This window comes from Pteropus alecto, unplaced genomic scaffold (assembly GCF_000325575.1).
Source record: "Pteropus alecto unplaced genomic scaffold, ASM32557v1 scaffold251, whole genome shotgun sequence".
Classification (NCBI taxonomy): Eukaryota; Metazoa; Chordata; class Mammalia; order Chiroptera; family Pteropodidae; genus Pteropus; species Pteropus alecto.
The window spans coordinates 2,092,379-2,114,197 of NW_006431048.1; the positions used below are offsets into that span (position 1 = coordinate 2,092,379).

A 21,819-nucleotide genomic window follows, 5' to 3' on the forward strand; every position below is an offset into this window, starting at 1 on the left:
AATAAAAACCATATATCTACACAAAGGCATACACACAAATGTCCATAGCAACCTTCTTCATAATACTGCAAACCCAACATCTTGAATTTTTATCAGTTGGGGAATGAATTAAAAAGTGGTAGTACATTCATACAATGAAATACTGCTAAGACATAGAAAGGAATGGAGTACTGGTAACAAACCACAACATGGATGAATTTCAATAGCATTATGCTAAGTGAAAAACATCATGCACACACACTAAAAAATGCACATTATATAATCCTGCTTATATGAAATTCTAGAAAAAGCAAAACTTTTGTGACGTTAAGCACATCAGTGGTTACCAGGGGATGGAGTAGGGGAAAAGAACTGATTGAAAAGGGGCAGGGAACTTTGGGGGCTTATATAAATGTTCTATACCTTAGTTATGGTAGTAGTTACATGACTGCATACATCTGTTAAACTCATCAAAATCCATATGGAAAATAATTGGATTTTATTGTATATTAATTATACCTCAATAAAGCTGACTATTTTTACACACACACACACACACACACACACACACACACACACACGGACTGCCAATGATAAGAAGTGTTCAAAACCATCAGGGATGTTGTTGAGGGGATATCTGTGGTCCTCAAATTCTTCTATGGACACCCAGGTTAACAAAACCTGCTGTAAGGCTCTGAATGGGACACTAGCACTGTCACAGTAGTCATCCTATAAAAATTTACACCCCAAGTTGCATCAGTAGCAAGTTCATACCAGTAGCTACTCAGGCTTTGGGAGATCTAGCCAACTAAAGATTTCCCACTTGAGTCGGTCCATGCAACATTGGTGTAGTATTTGGTAGTGCCAACTGGCTAACCTATTTCGGCATCAACATCTTTCAGATTTCCTTTTCCTCCTAAGCCTTACTTTCAGGAAAAGATTGGAAACTCTTTTATGAGCACTAAATAATTGCTAAAACCAAAATGTATTATCCCTCCCAGTATTATTTTTATTTCAGCAAAGACTAGAGCTCTAAGAGAAAAACCTATACCCCACATTAAAACTTAAGGCACAGAGAACAAAAGATGGCATTTACTTTTTGGATGCAAGGTGTTCCTTCTGAGTCCCCTGAAACTGCATCAAGTCACCATCTATTCCACATATAAGGCTACAACGATTTCTCTCTGAGTCCTAGTACTTTGGAGGCTCTTCAAACTTTCCCTCTTTTAGTATCGATGGGCAATACATTTTCTGAGGTTGTTTTGGTTTCTTTCAGAAGCCAACAACATGGAGGAGAGAGAAAGTGAACGGGCCAAAGAAATGTAAGTCTTGACCCTGCAACATTGTTGAAAGGTCCAATTCCCAAAGGTTGTGTAACTCGAATAGGCTTATGTCTGAGGCATGCCGAGACCCCAGCAAACATGAACTAATGGAGAGGGACAGGAAAGTGGGGCTAATTAGGAAGTGAAGGAAAATGTGTCCTAGTTGTAAATGGATGGCAGCATGTCCAATGTACAGTGTTCAATGGGCATGGCAAGCTCAGTCACTGTCAAGTAAAAAATTAATACCAATGGTGAAAATGGGCTACATCTTATTCACCATAGTAACCTCAGTACTTAGCACAGTGCCTGGAATAGTGGGTGTCCACGTATGGAATGAATAAATGAACACGTGAGTGATAACATATTCCCTCTAACTTCTGTGTCTTTGCATCTGCTGTGCCTTCTGCTTGGATTATTTTTCTGCCACTTGTTCACCTCATTCTTCAGACCTTGGCTCAAGCAGCACTCTTAAAAACCTTTCCCAAACTACATTATATCAGCCTATTATAGTGCCATGTAAATCCCTGTCCTTTTCCTTTATCACACCAAGTATACTTCTATATTTGTGTAATTATCTTATTAAACTTTATAAACTAAACTAAACTCTACAGAGGGCAGGGATCATATCAGTTAATTTCATCATTGTGCTGCCAGCACCCAGCATAGTGCCTGGAATATAGTTGGTGCTCAATAAATATTTGTTGAAAGAATGAGTGTATACATGAAGATTCCTGGTGATGAGACCTTTCAAAACATGGTGTAATCAGATTATCTGTAACTCTATCCCCCCTGAGAAACTGGGCTTATCAAGAATATCAAAGCTTTGGCTGCATGGTCATGGGGGTCAAAGCAACCCTCAGTGAAGAGCCTGGTCACAGAGACACGGTCATGACCCCAGAGTGCATAGCTCCTGGAGTGTCCAGCACTTTTCTGGATACACCAGCCACTGTAAGTCTAGGGATCCTAGATAGCGAGCCTGGGAGCTGAGATCTTGCCTGCCCCATCAGACTCAGTTCAGAAGTGGTTCAGAAATGGTCCAGAAATGCCTGCAGAGGAAGGAAGGAGGGACTCAGCATAGGGCAGGGGCAGGCCCAGACCAAAAAACAACAAAAAAAGAGTAGTTATTGAAGGAAGCCTGGATAACATTTCTCCACCTCTCTCTTCAATAGTTGGTTTCCACTTGTTACTACTGCAATGACCCCCCCCTATATTCTGTCCTTGTTGTTGAAATCTAGAAAGAAAAATGGCTCTATCGTGAAATCTCACCTAATTCTTTTTTCTATTTTTCCAGAGTAGAAAATCGTGCATCTGAAAGATTTGATGAAGTCCGGTGTGATGTTAACACTTCGACGACAGCCTCAGGTGAAAAAAAGTGCTACACATTTTTAGCTAAAGAGTAAAGTCCAGCTGACTATCCATTTTTTATACACTTCCCTTTTCAAGTTTTTGGCTGAACTTTTTATCGTCTCTCTAATCCTTCCTAGAAGACAAGAAATTATCATTAATAAATCTGGGGCCTCCAGAACTCCCTCTAAGTGAAATTGCCTCCCTATAATACAAGCTCTGCTCCCTATGCCAGGAGCAGATTTTATCTGCTTCCTTTAACTTCGGAGCTTGTTGGCCAAGCCACCTGACTGGCTCCTGGCTCAGGAATATTGTTTAGTACTAACACTTGCTGTTTCAGATTTGGCCTCTTTTCTTAATTTTACAAATTATGTTTTCTGTAAAACTCCCATTTCCTGGAATAGTGGCTTTTATCTACTCTGAATTCTGAGGTATGCCTGTGACTGAACACCTACCTCTTCAGTCTGAGTGGAAGCTACATATTTTATTGCTTTATAGTGTTTATATTAACAGTTTTCAATATAAAGAAATGTGTACTGTAATAATGTAATTACTATGCCCTAAGAAAAGTCCATCCTCTGCTAAGAGTTTTCGTCCTTCTGTAAGGGTCAGTGAGGAAAACGGTGGCCTAGAGTGCTTACAACAATGAGAAGACAAACCGAAAATTTGAGAAACTAGGAAAAACGGAGATGGAACCAGCTCGGAATCCTGTAGCCATTTCTATATGGGCTGTTGCTAATATTGAGAAGGATCCACATTTCCAGCAAGCTATCAATAAGCCTTAGCAGAGAGCACTGGATAAAGCAGGAGAGTACTATGCATCGTGAACTCTACTTCTTTTCTTGAAAAAGATGAACTGAGATGATGGCCTGGGGCAACTATGCAAGAGCCAATAGAGAGATAACAATACTCAAAAGAGAGAAAAAAAGATCTTGACCGACAGAGATGCCCATAAATGTCCAGTCTGTCTAGTGATTCGACAAGCCTTGGGGCAAACAACAGATGGACAATTTGTCCAAATGGACTTAAGACAAACAGTAGTTTCCTGAATGCTTTGTGAGGGTTTTGGTGATACCTAAGTTGTTGTGATGTTTCACCTGGCTGGAAGCAGAGCTTGGGAGAAAGAGCTATCATCTTGATAAAGGGATGAATGGAAAGAGGCTTAGGACTCTTTCAACTAATGGCTGAGAGACCAAGAGCTGGAGTGAAATTTGAAAGAACAGGATGCAAATCATCCAGGGGCTGATTTAGCCTACAGATGCCCTAAGGAGATATCTGCTGGCCCGGAACAGTGCTAGTGAACTTGTATCTGGGGACTGTCTATGCATGTCATTCTCAACAACAGGAAAACTGGGCTCAGGAGAGAAATGTACTAGCCCAGTAGAAATGAATTAAGAGATCCTGGCTCTAAAGCAGCATCACTAAAGAATGGAGCAGCCTCAGTCTCACCCTAGAGAAAACTTTGGGAGGCCCAAGCTACAGAAATAGTTCTGTAGACCCTAGAAGGTTGCAGACAGCTGTGCTAGCCAAACTCGTCCTTGTATTATTACCATTTGTGTGCTCTGCCCTGCGCCTGCCTTCTTTAGACTCTAAGCATCTTGCTACTTCCTAACATTTTGTATGGAATAGTTCTCAGTAAATTTTTATTAAATTGATTAAAAGTCTACATTTTCGGTTTCTACTTCAGCAGTCCTACTCAACCCGTATAGTCCGATGTCACTCCCTGTCTTCCTATTGTACTTCCTTCTTTTTTACATCTCTGTGGTAGCCCCATTCTCTTGTCACCCTAGCTAGAAGCCTTTGGCTCATCCCAAACCCTCTCCTCTTCCCTTTCTTCTAACCACTATATGAAAAAGGGGGCTAATATAATTCTATATGTTTATCTTAGTAATGAGACATAAAAGATCAGATAAGAGGGGTTATTTCTGAGGACAAATGGGAAATTTAGAGTTAAGGAAGGAATACCTTTTTTTCAATTTGTAACCTTTTATACTGTGTAATTTTTAAATCATGCGCTCGTATACACACTGCACAAAGGCTAATATAAAAGTACTCCTTAAAATATCTTGATTATAGAATAAATTCACAGAACTGTATTATATATTTGAAAATTGCTAGGAGAGTAGATCTCAAAAGTTCTCATCACAAGAAAAAATAATTTGTAACTATATGTAGTGATGGAGGTTAACTAAACTTATTGTGGTAATCATTTCACAGTATATGTATATATCAAATAATTATCTCGTAAACTTAAAATTAATGTTATATGTGAATCATATCTCAATTAAAAATAAATAAATAAATGCAGAAAAATTCTGGAAAAACAGAAAATTGTCTAGGATATGTCTAACTTCTTCACCAATGGATCCCAGGCACCTAAAAGACTACCTCAAAACTATTTGTTTAAAGATTGAAGAGACATTAATATGTCCTCTGGTTAAAAACATCCCTCCTTTGTATATGAAATTCTCCAGACCTTCTGTGTTCCATGTCCGGAGGGAAAAAAAAGCCAAGGAAGGTCGAAGGAGGTCATTAGGTTCAATGATAGTACTAACACTACTGGTGTTTATCTTGTACCAGGGACTCCTAAATCTTTAAATTCAGTAACCCATTTAATCCTCATAAAGACCCTGTGATGTTGATATTGGGATACGATGATCATTTTGCTGATGAGGAAACTTAGGCACAGAGAGATCAAAGCAATTTTCCCAAGGTTGCTAACTTAGTAAGTGGCAGATCTGGGGAAAATTTTGCGAAGCATCACCCCTTCCACTCCCTTATTTCCCAGCCTCATGCTTTCTGGCCATAGGAGAGACAGCATTTGGGTAGGTGGCAGATTGAGTGCCTATACCACATCTTGCACTACACTGCTTTAGCCCTCCAAAGGTGGTGCCTCCAGAGGACCCATTACTGAGTTTTCCACAAGCCATTCCATTGTCTTATAAGGCCAGAAGCTGTGGATGATAAGGCACTTGATCTGACCAGTGAAAATGAGTTTTTGGTAAGAAGGAAAGTGAATTATAATTGCTACCTCCAAGTCTTCCCCTTCTGCCCCTACTACTTATTATTCTTTTGCAATTCACCTTCTTCTCTGCCATTCTGAAGCCAGTTTCCTTTACTCAGTGCCCTCACATTTGTCAACCCAAGCTAGAAAGCACAGTCATCTCTGACTACTGCCTTCTGATCTTTCCCTCAACACCCACTGCCCACCTCCACCGTACTGCCACATTTGGTCATCACCTGGCCAGGCACGAATCCCTCCAGCTTTAGCATCCACCCCTTCATTTCTCAGTCAGGCCCTTATTTTCTCATTCCAAGAACATGACAATCACCACCCAACTGACCCCAGTCTACTATCTCTTTTACCCTGAATTCTGTCCATAATATCAAAAGGAACAAGGAGGCAAGTAGTGAAAAGAAAGTCTCCCTCACATTTCTTTTTCCTAAGCACACAGAGGCAACTCCAATCTCCGGCTGTTTATGTATCTTTCCATAGACACACTATGCCCTCATGTGTGTGTACAGTGTATATATACATATACATACATGTACATATAAATATATATTTACTTTATTTATATTATATTCTATATATAATATACTTATTTTATACATTATATAATATCAATATATAATATATATAATCTCCTTATTCAAGCAGATTTGGTTTTATTCTATACCTAAGCAATCTAAACAACCTAAACATAAGGCTCTTGCTAAAATGATTAAAAGAGACACCAGTTTTTATTGTAATCCATCATCTTACAAACATATTTATTATATCAGTTTTCATTCTCATCCATATACCAACATTAATGTGGATCTTATAAGAAAAGTGAGGTTCCATTGGTTTTCACCATGGTTACCTGTTCACTCAAGGAGGAAAAATACATTGCTGCCTTAGACACAAACTTTTATGTCTAAACTTTTATGTCTAATGCTCCAATCCAAACAATTTATGTCCTAGGTCTGAGGGATAATAGCCACCCTGAAGTGGATCTCCTGTTTCTTGCATTTCGTATATTTGTCTTTCTTAACATACTCTCTCATTTTGGTTGTATATATCCACCAGTAGCTTTCTGAGAAAAAAAATATGTGAGAAGTAAATTTAATGAGATTTTGTGTATCTGAAAACGTCTTTATCTCTCCTACTTAATTGATTATTTTGCTCAATATAGAATTTTGGGTTAGAAATTATTTCCATTTTTTCTAGCTTCCAGTGTTGCTCTTGAGATATCTATAAGTATTCTGACTCCTTATCTTTTTATATGGAAGCTTTTAGGATCTTTTCTTTATCTTCATTGTTCATTAGCTTTATAATAAAGTGCCTATTCATCCACTGTGATTAGCACTGAAGTGGCCTTTTCTATCTGGAAACTTACATTTTTCACTCAAAAGAAATTTTCTTGAATATTTCATTGATTATTTTTTCCCCCTCTATTTCTCTAATCTCTCCTTCTAGGACATTGGATTTCAATGTTGGATCTCCTAACCTTATGTTCCTGATTTCTTATCTTTCTGTCCTCTTTTCCATCTTTCTGTCATTTGTTCTATTTCTTAAAGACTTCCTCAACTTAATCTTCCAAACTTTCTGTTGTGTTTTTGAATTTCTGTTATCATATTTTAATTTCCAAGAGCTCTTTTTTGTTCTCCGATTTTCTTTTTTACTAACTATCCTATTCTTAATGGTAGCAATATCATCTCTTAACTCTCTAAAGATATTAATAATAAGTTATTTAAGTTTTATTTTCCCTGCATCGTCTCTGTATCCTCCAAGCTTTTTCTTTTTATTTGCTTTGGTCTATATTATCTATGTGTGAGGCTTCCTCAGATGTCTAATGATCCTTGATTGTCTATTCACAATTAAGCATAAGGAACTAAAAATTTGTTTGGAGGATTTGAGTCTATGAATGAACTTGCTAAATTTAGCTTTACTATGAAGGGGTATGGGTAGGCCTTTGTTGGGAAACCATCTTTAGGTCTTTTGGGGTGGGAGGAATAGTAGTTTTGCAACATTTTTCCTGGAAGGGAGAAGTCTGGCTATCAGCATTTTGGGAGCCAAATGAGAGAAGAGGGGTGTGTGTGTGTGTGTGTGTGTGTTTTTTGGGAGCCAGATGAGAGAAGAGGGAGGTGTGTGTGTGTGTGCGTATGTGTGTGTGTGTGGTAGTGGTGGGGTTGCTGCAGTCTTTATCAAGTATGTATAAATTTACTTGATCCATGTGTTTTCAGTATGGAAATTCCATCCTCAAATGTGTGAGATGTCTCTCAACTCAAACACTTTCTGCTTTACCCTCTTCAGAGAACAAGACTCCAGACTTCTGCCAGGGTGAGAGAGGGAAGTTGCCCAATGGTATGGAGTAGAAAGAAGAGCTCAGCTCTAACTGCTTCTCAAACAACCTTTACCCAATATTCTTTATTTTGGTCCTCATCTTCCTCCTAAATCTTTACCCTCACTTGGTTACTAGTCCTGCCAGTTCCTGGGGCTTTTGAAGATTCTGGGGTATAAATGAGTTTTTTCTTGGGTTTCTCAACTAATAGATAAGATTTGGTTGTCCTGCCTTGCTAGGTTATTTACCATTCATCCATCCATCACTTTTCAGATTCCAAATCGTTTTCTCCTTTCCTATTCTTGTACTTGTTAAATTTTTCCATTTAAATTTTAAAATTAATTTTTTCTTTAGTTTTAGTGGAATTTCAGGAGGTAATGGAATTAGATGTGTATATTTAATCTATCATCTTACCTGGAACTCCACTACTCAAAAATTTCAAGAACGCTATCATTGACTGCCTTCAGCCAAAAAACCCAAATTTTATCAACAATGTGACTCAAAGCTAACTTAACTCTTTACCAACCTTCTTTTTCCCTCTTCTTATATTTGAAAAACATGATCCTGCCAGATTTAGCTACTAATCATTTCCAAAATATAGTTTATATTATCTGGGTTTCTTTTCACTTATGCTATTCTAAAATATATCTGGAATATTTCTCCATATCTCCTTCTTCTTATTGGAGTCTTGTTCATCATTAAAGCCCAGTTCAAATCCCACTACCTCTGTTGGTCCACATACCTCACCACTGCCCAGGCTACACACAAGTGACACCATATCTTTATGATCCAAGAACACCCATTCCAGCAATAATTCATTCTTGTTCCAACACTTTCTTTCCCCACCAAGCACCATGATTGTTTATTGGCCAATTTATAGAGCAGCTCCAAGTTTCTCCAGGGGAACTTCAAGCCATTGAATAAGCAAGTGTTATTCTGTTGTGCATATCCTTAGACCTAAATTCCTCAGTCTGGGCAGTTTCATGCTTTACATGCCAGCTTCTCCCCAATAATCCTGGCTTTCAACCATTCAGTTGTCTCTTGTCCTTGCTACATCCCTTAAACCTGACAATCAGCTCCTCTTTCCAATTTAGAACTTTACATTCCCACTCTAAGTATGACTTGGATGCACTCCCTAAAAAATATTGCCTCTGGCCATCCAGGATAATCACCCACCCACCCATCTCAGCCTTCAGAACTCATTATTTCACAGATTTCATACCAGACTAGCTCTTCCCCGTCAACAGGAAGCAGAATTAACAGAGTACATGATCCTTCACAGGAGGTAGAGGTATGCCCTATATCTTCCCCCTCAATTTTAGTAGACATCCTTATTAACTAAAGTAAAACTTCTCATTTTATGAAATCTTATACTTTTAGAGCTTAAAAGAAGCCAAACAATCCTTGTCCCTCACGGGGAACTTATGGAGGCTGGGTCCCACAGGAACAGGGAAGCAGGGTCTGGAGAGATGGGAAACAGAAAGCAAAGACTCACAGAGCTGGTGGGGTGGTGGCAAGGTTAAAGTAAAATAGAACAGGAAAAATGTCCATTCATGGCAACATTTCTGAACCTTGCTGCACCGTCAGTTTGACAGCATGTAACTAAATGCTTCTAATTATGTAGGCAGGTATCTCTGTTCCTTATACATTTCTTAAGAAAATATTTTCCTGCAAACAGTATTAAGGATAAAAGGCATGACAATGAAAGAAACAGAGAAGAGATCACAATCAGTAGTTTTCACATTTTGTGAGGAAGTGCGTAAGATTTCCCACTTCTCGAATTATTTCCTATTAATCTGCACTTTCAATTACAGCAATTAATAAATTGTTTTTTTAGTGGTCAAGGAAAGGGAAATACATCTCGATATTTGTAGGGTCCTATACCCGTAGAGTCTAAATCAGAATCACAGAATTGGAAGAACTATAGATGCTGTGTCTTGGGTCAAGGCTGTTTACAAAGGATGTTTACAGAGAAAACTAAGTACCCTAGGCTTCCTCATCCTGGCATCAATTATATTGTTCCCTATTCATATATATATAAGAACAATAAAGTATTTTTATACAAACAAGTATAACTTGACAAAGATTAGAGTGCTCAGTACTTTTCAAGTGTTTTTTTAATTATGAAAAGATACCTTTTTAAAATATACATGAACTTATTTCAGAAAGTAGCTCTTCATCCGGGCTCTTCATACTGCTCACAGCATATGGGAAAGCGGCTTCTCTTCCCATAATCTGATTGTATATCATTGATTCTGAGATTAAAATATGTGAACTCATGGGTTCTTTAAATATATAGAGTACAGAGTAAAAAGTTTCTAAACTGCACTAACAGTCTATTAGAAATGAAAGAAATCCATTTTAGAAAGCATCCATTTTAGGTGGCAAATGAGAGCAGAGAGAAGAGGGTCTCACCAAACATCAAAGGTAGCCATGACTAGAACTCAGGTTCCCAAATCTTCAGCCCAGAGTGCCTTCTACCTTATCATGCCCTCTACTCATCTTGTTAGCTGAAAGAGTTGGGAAGTGGGTGTGTCAACAGAGTATAATTCAGCAAGAGCATGGGCTTTGTGTCATACAGATCTGACACTGCTATAGTTGGCACGTGACCTTGGGCAAATTACTTAATCTCTCTGAGTCTCGGTTTCCTTATGTTTAAAGTAGGGTTAATAATACCTACATACCTCATGAGACCAAGGGAAATCGAAAAGACATAAGGATTATACAGTTGAGGAGAGGAGAGAAAAGGAAAGGAGAAAAAAAGAGTCCCAGCAAACATGCAATTGCATAGTTTCGTATAGCAGGGTGGTGTTGGGGGTGGTGAGGAAGCGTTAGTAGTGGGAGAATGGGAACAGGAAGTCATCATGGAGTAGTAGGGGTGGGTGTGGATTCTTTCATATAACACTCAGCCCAGAAGTCCCTCCACACCCTAATGAAAGACGAAGATGCTTCTACATCTTTCTACATCAGCATCACTTGAAGAAGTCTTTCTCTCTCAGAATCTCAACCAGGGGACTGAGATGATTTATGCAAGAACCTTATGCACATGAGACTTTTCCATCTTACTGTCTGAGGCCAAACCATCTTTCAAAGACCTTCCTTATTTTCTCTTTGTCAAGATTATTTCCAGACGTTCAATATCTACTTCCCTGTCAAGGTAGCAGAGAACTCTGTCCTTACCAAATATAACGTGAAATTCTAAGTAGTCAGGCTGATATACAAAGGGGGTCTCTCAAGAGGCAAGTGCTGCCAGTCAAAGTTTTGAGAGACCTCTTAGATGGCAGTCATGCAGAGGATGGTTTGTGGGGACTGGGGTGTGTAAATTAGAGGCAGGAAAACCAGTTAGGAAACTGGCACAATTGGCCTTTTCAAGTATGGCATTTCTAAGAAGTTGAAATAGGAGAAGCCTCCTGACATTTCCAGACTGGATCCCGGTACTGAGGCTCATCAGACCAGAGGCAGGGGCTAGTGGACTTCACTACAGAAGCAGACCCAAATGATAGGAAAAGGAAACTTAAGGGAGTTGCTTTAGGAAAGATGAGTACAGGATTTCTCTGTGCTCGATCAGAGTGAAAGAAAAAAAATCCTAAAATATGAAGATGGAAAGGCTAGATAGTCCAGGCATAGCTAGCAGGCAGAAAATGGTATTATACATCACAGTCTTTGATTTAGTCACCAATGTGAAAAGACTTTTTTCTATATCATAGACCCAGCATGGGGTTAGGGCAAAGGTTAATTTCAGATATGAGAGACCAGAGACACAGAGCGAGAAGCAAGGACTCTCTACTTCTGCATCACTGGCTACCAAACAATTAAAACTGTTTCTCAAATTCATATTTGCAACCCAGAGCATATACCTAAAACTTAAAACACGCCAGGTTATGCTTGCTGTGCTGACTGGTAACACGAACTAGTTATATGCTGTTTCCACCAGTCTACCTGCCACTTTTTAACTGCGCATATTAAGTATTTGCCCTCAGGCGTCAGACCTCACCACCTTTGTAAAAACAGTTAAGCTATGTACACTTGATAGGAAAACATCAAGTCCATTCTGTTTAAAAAACAAAAGCCAACCCAAACAATCAAATCTATCCTTTTATACTTTTGTTTTTTACCGATTTGCTAACTTTTCCTCTGGTTTTCAATTTATTTGTTGAACTTTCTTAGAGTCTCAGTTTGAGACTCTCATCATCAGTTTAAAAATAAAGAAAAGGAATGCTTTTTTTACAATGTTAAAAATAAATCTGTTCCTGTGTCCAAAGCAGCCATGCATGTTAACATGTGTGAATGTCCTCAGGGTTTAAATAGTCTTAGATGGAAAAAAAAAAATACTGTAGCAAGACTTAAAAAAAACCAAGATGGCAGATTAATGAGAATTTTAAGAATTTTCATTCTCCTTGAGTAACTGCTTATATTCAGAACTTACTAGAAATGGTTTATTTGCAGCAGAAAATATGGGTAAATCATGAAGAAAATCTTGCTTCAGGGTGTTAAGCATTGGAAATAATTGTCAAAATTTCCCAAAACTATGTAAGGGAGTGATGCTGCATCATCATCATCATCATCATCATCATCATCATCATCATTGATGTTTATTGAGCACACCACGTGTCAGCAATATGTCAAAGAGCTTATATGTATTATCTTGGGAAAAAGGAGAAAAGTTCATATCCTCTTGTAGAAGTTTAAGAACTCATTTAAGAAGAGAAGGGAGAACTGAAAAGAAAGTATAATGAAGTAAGATAGGAGAATTCATAGAAAATTTTTAAAAATTATGAAAACAGCAGAAGAGTGACCCAGTATTTTGTTGTACTGGGACAAGATGGGAAGGTGCAATGTGAACCTAAATTGACTATACTAAGACTCTGGTATAAATGGTCATGAAGAGAGAACTGATGGGAGAAGAACTGGTGGTACTTGGAAATAATTTATCCTATAGAAAGAGAGAATCCAGGTATGGACATTTGATTCAAGAATCATAGAACCATTATCAAAAGGAGTAAGTTGGTTTTGAGGAAACCATAATATCTGTCACTCAGCTTATTGTCTGATTCATGTTTAACCCAAAGATGGAGCCAGTCCTAGGAAAGCAGATCCAAGAGATCAATCCTGGTGATATCAGGCAGGTCCCACCAGCCACCCCTGAAACAAATGTACTCCTGGGCTCCTCAGTTATGTGAGCCAATAAATTGTTTATTTCTCTGTCTCCCTGTTCTTCTCTCCTCCTACTCCTTTTTCATCCCTCAAGTTGGTTTTATTCCTCAGTTCAGACTTTTTATTCTATGCAACAAAAATATTCCTAATAGATACATCATAAAACAGAAAAGTCTTGGCCCAGCTGAGTCCAAAGTCAAAATCAATATTTTCAGGCTATTCTCTTTCTCTAGCTTTTTATTGTTTTAGATTTTCTTGGCATGTTGATCTCCTTTCTTATTACAGTCAGATTTCTTCAACACAGCTGGGAAAGATGGCCATAAGCAGCTCCAGCTTATGTTGTCCAGAGCATCTTCTCGGTTAGCTCCAGCAGAAATATTTTTGAGAAAATGCACATTGGGCTTTTCAGGTCACAAGTTCATCCCTGAAGCAATCACCATGGCCAGAGATTTTTTAATTTATTAAAAAGGACCGAGTATTGTTTTCCCCTGCTTGCTCCCAAAAATCCTAAGGCAGTGGAGTCAATCTAAATTTAAATACATGGAATCGGGGAAAGATGGTGGTGTAATGGTTGCTGTTGGTGCCACACCCAGCAACCCTTTACCTAGCCAATGCACCCGTTCCCCAGATGCTATGAATGTTGACTGATGATAACCCATGCCTGCCTCCTCTCTGAGACTTGCCCTTAGTCAAACAGGAACCTCCTCTCCTAATTATATATTTATTTAAATTTTGATTTTATCATGATTTTTAGATTAATTTGAACTTATTTAAAATACTGCATTAAAGTTGATTACTGAGTTTTTTGGCAGCTTTCGAATTTTACCCTGCTCACTTCACCCTAATCCTGGCCCTTGCTAAGAAGCTACAATCCAGGCCTCTGGCACCCCCTCTGAGAGTAGGCCTCATTCAATAATTAACTGATGTAGGGGTACAAAAGGTTGGCCTTCTTGCCTCGAAATGGGCTAATGCTGCAGTATAATTTATGTTCTAGAATTCCACATGAGATTGGAGTCTCCATTTAGTCTCCAGCTAGACCACATCCTCGCCAGTTTTTATTTCTGCCCTCTTCCTAACTTCCTCATTCTCTTTTCTTGACAGTATTCCTGGCAGGTCACTTGGATAAGAGTCTGTCTTCAACTCTGCTTCTAGGGAACCCTACCCCAAGACAGTTGCTACCAGGAAGGGTCCTAGGAAGTAAAAACTAAGAGTGAGATTTGATAGTTGGATTACTCACCAGTTGGATAACAATGAGGACTAGGTTTTTAATACTGCTTGGATGTTGGGGTAGTGGATTACTTAAGACCTACTTGTAGTGAGCTATAGTGGAATAGAGATACAAGCGGATGTACTAACTGATACAATATCCTAGTTTTACTGTTGTGGCGATCGGAATTCTGATAACACACACTTCTAGGTCCTTATCATTGATGAGGAAATGGATTTCAATTCAGTGAATATGAGAAATATTCATTTATTAAAAGCACATTATGAGATAGAAGATGGGTTAAGCCTAAAATTGGCTAATCACAGGGAAATAAGAACACATAAGGTGGAGAGCTGTAACCCCAGGGAAGACAGAGGCCTGAGTTATATTTAGGGCTGTGATGGTTGGTCCAAAGGCTTTCTTAGGTGTTTGGCAAGTGAGGTCGTTTTGATTGACACTTGACTGCTATATAACTCTTTGCCTAGTGCACATGTGAATACCCAGAATTCAGTCTGTTATAATTAGATTCATGACCTTCCAGGCATAAACATAGTATTATAATGAAGCTTAATCGTGGGCAAACTAGGACAGAAACCTTCTGCACAGGTGTCTGTAGCCAGATTAGGCCAGCTAAGATTATGACCCTCCTTTCCTTTGTCTCAGAGATGTAGGAGGGATTCTCTAACTACCAGTAGGGTGTTCTTTGGGCAGTCTCTGGGCTGGGGCCCCCCTATTCCTTTGTTCCTCTTGTTGCTCATGTCTGACTAGCTACCTAACATTAGCATGAAAGTTACCAGGAAATTTCTTAAAAATTTCTAAACTCAGAGTAATTCACACCTAAGAGTAATTACATCACAATTGCTGGGGGGTAAGACACAGGTGCTGGTGTTTTTAGAAGCCCCTAGGTGATTCCATTGTGCTGACAAAATTTAGGAGCTGCTCTCTAAGGCAATTGAAAGGTACAGGAGCAGTCGTAACTGTACGGAAGGACTGTGTAATCTGATAGCTCTTGGTAATCACTACTGATTCTTTGCAGAGAGAAAAATCACAGGCTCAGCTCTACTAATCAACAACTTTAAGCAGTGAATGAGCCAGAGTCTCTCCAGAGCATTTAAAGAGACACTCATTTCCTGCAACCTGAGAGGAGGAACAGCTGAAGATCAGGCTGAGAATTAATGAGAACTTTGAATCACCTGAACCCTCCGGGCCTACAGAAATAACCAACTTTCCTTTGTTGGAAGATAGAGCCCTTCTGCTGCTTAAAGGCTATAAAAAGGGTCTCAAGTAAGGCTGTGCTTTATAGGTAGTGTTGCTAGATAAAGTGCAAGATGCCCAGTTAAGTTTGAATTTCAGATAAACAATGAATAATAGTATCCTAATCTCCTATATCCTGTATTTTTATTTGCTAAATCTGGCAACTCTATTTTCAAGGCAATCCTTGCCCTTTTCAGGATCTGCTCCCACCTCCTTCTGGCCACTGGACACTCAGTGAAGATCAAGTCTCAGCCAAACCTGACAGAAGAAGTACCAGGCTTACTAAGGGAAGAGAGAGAAAATATGCTAAAAGAGCTGCAGGACTTGGCAAGCCTGTACTGGCAGGAACTAGGAAATAGGCCTGGGAGTATCTCCTGGTGATGCTGGATCAAGGGAAGCAGAAATAAATCTAAATAAGGGATTTAACACCTGCTTATAAAAGAGTCCTGGGTGACACTTCTAAAACACGACTAGGATGGTGCTTGAAGATTGGAAAAAACAAATGAGCCCATAGTAAATGCAGTAAAGATGCCAGATCTGCTATGGCAAACTGTGGAGTAAAGGCTCAAAAGGCTTAGAGAAGTTGGAATGTTGGTATGGACCTATGTAAACCTGGAAAACTTATCACTGTCTATGTCTCTCAGGAGGGCCTGGAAGGTACTTCATTAACCAAGGTGGTAAGAAATATGCTTGTAAGAGAGGGACTTTCATGCATTGTTAAAAGTTCAGTAAAATCTATTCTCTGTAGGCCAGGACTGACAGTAAAAGATGCTGTTACAGAAGTGGGCTTCACAGTATCAGTGTGGATGACAAGATTGTGGAATAACCAGAGGCCAGGGACAGCACTTAAACTTCAGAGGTAATGGGCATAATTAATGTGATGGGCAGCAAGTTTGGAACAACAGCCAGGGGGCAGCTAACCTACAAAGATTCCTACAGGTGGCTCATAGAACATAGTATTCATAGGGGCAAGGAGATGACTGCCATTAGGAGTACTGCTTAATATACATAATCAAAAAGGATCAAAAACACACAAAAAGAAAACTGAGGTCACAAGCCCATCATTCCCCTTCAGATCTAACACTTGTTATCTCTCGTCTTTTGATAATAGCCATTCTAACAGGTGTGCAGTGATATCTCATTTTGGTTTTGATTTGTCTTTCCCTTATGATTAGTGATGTTGAGCATCTTTTCATGTACCTGTTGGCCATCTGAATGTCTTCTTTGGAAAAATGTCTATTCAGATCCTCTGCCCATTTTTTAAACAAAATGTTTGGGGGTTTTTTTTTTGTTTTGTTTGTTTGTTTTTTGCTATTGAGTTGTGAGTTCTTTATATATTTTGGATATTAGCCACTTATCAGATATATGATTTGCAAATATTTTCTCCCATTCAGTAGATTGCCTTTTCAATTAGTCAATGGTTTCCTTTTCTGTGCATTTTTAAAGCTTTGTAGTTTGACGTAGCCCCACGTGTTTCCTTTTGGTTTTGTTGCCTTTGCTTTTGGTGTCAAATCGAAAAAGCATCACAGCTATGTCAAGGTGTTTACTGGCTACATTTTCTTCGAGGGTTTTATGGGTTTAGATCTTACAGTAAAGCCTTTCATCCATTTTGAGTTAATTTTCATGTAAGATAATGATCCAATTTCATTCTTTTCAATGTGGCTGTCCAGTTTTCCCAACATAATTTGTTGAAGAGACTGTCCTTTCCCCATTGTATATTTTTGACTCCTTTGTTGTAAATTAATTAACCTTATATGTGTGGGTTTATTACTGGGCTTTCTATTTTGTTCCACTGATCTATGTGTCTGTTTTTATGCCAATATCATACTGTTTTAATTACTATAGTTTTGTAAGGTTCTTGAAATCAGGGAATGTGACGCCTCCAGCTTTGCACTTCTTTCTCAAGGCTGCTTTGCTTATTCCAGATCTTTTGTGGTTCCATACAAATTTTAGGATTATTTATTCTATTTCTGTGATAAATGCCATTGGAATTTTGATAGGGGTTGCATTGAATCTGTGGATTGCTTTGGGCAGTATAGACATTTTAACAGTATCAGGCCTTTAACCCATGAGCATAGAAAATGTGTGTCTTCTTCAATTTCTTTCATTATATCTTGTAGTTTTCAGTGTAAATGTCTTTTATCTCCTTGATTAAATTTATTCTTACGTATTTTATTTGTTTTCATGCAATTATAAATGGAATTGTTTTCTTAATTTCTCTTTGTCAAGAAAGCTGCAGGCCTAGGATGTGACTGCCTGCCATGACATACTTTTGGTTAAGAATTTTTATGTTCAGACCATCCTATGTGGTTATTTTCAGTCTCTGAGTTTGTAGGGCCCACCATGCTGGCCTTCCCTGAGCCTGTCAGGTTTGGTATGTGGCCCCTCTTTCGTCCACATATACAATGGAATGTTAGCCATAAGAAAAGATGAACTACTGCCATTTGCAACAGCAGGGGTGGATCTTGAGAAAATCATGCTAAGTGAAGTAAGTCAGACAGAAAAAGTGGAGAACCATATGATTTCACTCATATGTGGGATATAAAACTGAAAGCAACAAACCAACAAACAACTCACAGACATAGACAATGGTTTAGTGGTTACCAGAGGGAAAGGAGGAAGCGGGGAGATAGAAAAGCGTAAAGGTGTCAAATATATGTTGACAGAAGGAGATTTGACTTTGGGTGGTAAGCGCATAATACGATATACAGATGATGTATTATAGAATTAAACACTCGAAACCTATATAATTTTATTAACCATTGTCATCTCAATAAATGTAATTTAAAAAAATAATTTGCCTTTTTGATAGCAATCCAAGACTTAATTGCAATATTCAACCTCTCCCAGAAATGTGAACTTTAAACAGTTACTCTGAAATTTCCTGATTAGCACTAGTAATTTGCATTATAATACCCCCACATTCCCTTTATCCCCCCTCCCCCAAAAAGGTGATCTGCTCTGAAACAATCCTTTCTTTTGTTTTGCAAATAACTTCCTTGCCCCATCCTCTTTCTGCCTATAAAAACCGTCCATTTTCTACGCCGCTATGGAGCGCCCTTCTAGTTGCTAAATAGTTCATAAATCACCTAATAAAGCGAATTAGTTCTTTAAATTTACTTGGTTGAATTTTGTTTTTTAACAGATTCGGTTGCAGTGATGAGCTCTAAAGAGACTTCCAGCAGCTTTGGGGAGGAGAAACACAAGCAGGACACCGATGAACCCTTCTGACTACACTCTCTTTCTCGCCATTTCTAGGGACATTTGTAAGTTTCTCTCAGCTTTGAGCTCCACTCTCTTTGCATTTAAGGTCCCTATCTAATTGGCTCTTTTTTACAGGGAAGGCCAGCTTAAGCTGGCAGATGGTTCTGCCCAGAGGCAAGCCCCTAGCCTTTCAGAAGGCAATTCCCAGGACTCAGTAACATGTCTTGGTTACTGCCAATATAGAGAAAAACCTGGCCCTTGATTCTATTACTAGAATCCACGTTGGGAACTGTTGGTGGGGTGGCAGCTGCAGTTCTCCATTTGTTTGGAAATCAGTCCACAGTTCCCATTCCTGAGGTTTGCTGGTTCAGTTCTTTCCCCAGTCCCTGGTTCCATGGGAATTGGTGGTGGTGTGTGCAAGGCCTTCTTTTGGTCAAGACACAGTAACATCTCTTGGTAACTCTTGGTATGTTAAGGTGCACATTCTTTTTTATCTTGTTTTGTATAGATAAAGGCTTTTCAATCCTTTATATTCAAAAATTTGAGCCTGTCACCTTCTGGGACACCTGTTTAACAACTATAGTCCCAGATGCTGCAGATATTTAGCAAAATGGGCAAAATATTAACAATGGTAATTATGAGAAACATTCTAATTAAACAAAATTGTTTATTTAAGAAATGCTCTTGAGAGAAAAAGATCCCAGTTGAACAAGAAGAAATGGGATGCCTACTTTAATTGTTATGCAGAAGCTTCCAAAAGGCTTCAAGATTCCAAAATAACCTCTATTATTAGCAAAAGGCTAACAAGAAAAACAATGAAAGACACCTAGGCCTCCTTCACTACACCCTCCTCAGGAGCCCCTCCCAAAGTTGATGAGACTTGAGAGATTTTCTGGAAAACTGCTACATTATTCCCTTAAACAGCCAAGGGGAAACTAAAATTAAAATTAATGGGATTGTGCAGTATTGCCAGAAATATTTTCTATTTGTCCGGTTAAAACCTGACAAGATATTTGAAAGGATTTAATAAACTTTTGATCAGAAATTTGGTCAAATCAAAAGCTAATATTCAGAGCCCAAAAGGAATTTTTTTTATGCCTTCTTCCCCAAGCTAAAAATATGTACCCAGAGGGAAAGAAACATTACAACAATAGGTAGATGGGTGTGTCAATCCCCTGACATTATTCAGGCTGCAATCTAGCTCTCTGGAGCAACTGGAAAACATCTGTCTTTGTCTTGTAATCTCTGTAGCGTCAGAGGTATGGCTCTAGTAGTTCAAAGTTCACCTGCAAAAAATGACCCCTCATTGCCAGACTTTTGTCATCCTGATGTCCTTGTAACATGGCAACAGTCAACTCAGAAGTAGAGCATTGAGATGGGTAAAAAATTGCTGTAAATTAAACTGTCAAGGCTATGGCATACAACATTCTGCTGATCCCTTGTTGACTCATGCTAGTATGAGCAGCTACTATGCATCTTTAATGTCTTAGGCTTAAGTCTTTCATCAACAGGTTAAAAAAGACTTCCCAGATCTCAATTTAAAGGATCCTGTTCTTTACAGTCTAGAGCCTGGGGATGGTATTCTGGAAGCATCATCAGAGGAAGACAAGGCACGAGCCCATTAGAAAAGACCTTACCAAGCTCTCCTAACCATTGATACTGCTATGACACTAGAAGATTTTGAGCCATGGATGCACATCTCAGGCTCTCTTTGACATCTAGTTCTGTACAGATGCTGGAGACCTCCAAACCAAATTGATGAGAAAGAAAAGTACCTGACATCGACATAGACTGCTTCTACCCAAGATGGAGGATCAAGACTTCACTCTTAACTGAACATGAAACATTTTGTCCCTTCCCTTCCCTTCCCTTCCCTTCCCTTCCCTTCCCTTCCCTTCCCTTCCCTTCCCTCCCCTCCCCTCCAGCATTGGCCTGGAAAGATAACACCATCATCTATATCTCCCAGGCCATTACTAAAGGGGATAATATTTTAGATTGCTGGAATTGTCATCAAAGATTTTGATTTATCCATAATTATCTAATTCAGATTCGCCCCCACTCACTAAGAAATCTCAACAGCAGTACCCATCTTTACTGGCATTTAGGATGACTTTATTTCAGGTTAGGAGATTCTTTTTCCTGTATGCGTTAAAAACTTGACTGACCCCTGACTTGAACAGGTAAATGCAGCAATTCCTATGAATGAGTCCATTCACAGTGTCACCTTAGTGAAATGGTTTGTGCCTACCAGGATTTATCTTGCTGGTGGTTATCATTCTCCTTGGGCCTACGAATGCCTAAATAGCTGGTGCCCAGCCAGGCAATGTCTCATAGGTTATCTAACCGTGCCCCTAACTGTTCACGAATGAACTGGGACTCCTCATTGGTCAACTCTCCTGAATTTACAGTGTCTAGTTAGAAAGGACTTACCAGGAGGCTTTCATGATTAAGAATTCACTTCCTTTGTCAGGTTCCTACTTCCCTAGTCAGAAATAAATACAACCGAGACTACAATAAGGAATCTCTCCTTAGCTCTCAAAAATATTGCAGAACCTATTGTTAAAGCTATAACTCCCCCCCCCCCACCCGCACACCCCCCACGCCCAATCCTTAGATTCTCTGGCCAAAGTTGTTCTTAATAATAGAATAACCCTTGATTATCTCTTAGGTGAACAAGGAGTTGTCTGCTGTGGCCAACACCACCTGCTGTAGCTGGATTAACACTTCCAGGAAAGGTTAAATACCTGTTCACAGCTGCGAACTACTAAGCAAATGATCTAAAATGCCTGGGAGGTCTAAAATGCCTGGGAGGAAATGAGAGAGTGACAGTCTTAAAAGATGTGAACCTGGGGCAGTGGCCTGTGAATGTTTCAAGATTTACCAAAACGTCTTGACCTACATATACCACACAGAGGGTCAACAAAAGCTGCAAGAACTACCTAGTGGTAGCTGTGAGTGGTACTAATTTCTTAATATTTTGTCACATCTCTCAGGCTGAGAGTTTGATCAAAAGATATTGTTAAAAAAA

At 39.0% G+C, this 21,819-nt stretch overlaps 1 long non-coding RNA gene across 1 annotated transcript; it reads left to right on the plus strand.

Annotated features, from left to right (window-relative positions):
* The first annotated feature begins 1,276 nt into the window (after nt 1-1,276).
* LOC102886372 lies at nt 1,277-20,669 on the plus strand. The gene is made up of 4 exons (XR_439077.1): nt 1,277-1,301; nt 2,593-2,663; nt 18,733-18,853; nt 20,353-20,669. It is a non-coding gene; the product is annotated as an uncharacterized LOC102886372 (long non-coding RNA).
* The last annotated feature ends 1,150 nt before the right edge of the window (nt 20,670-21,819 follow it).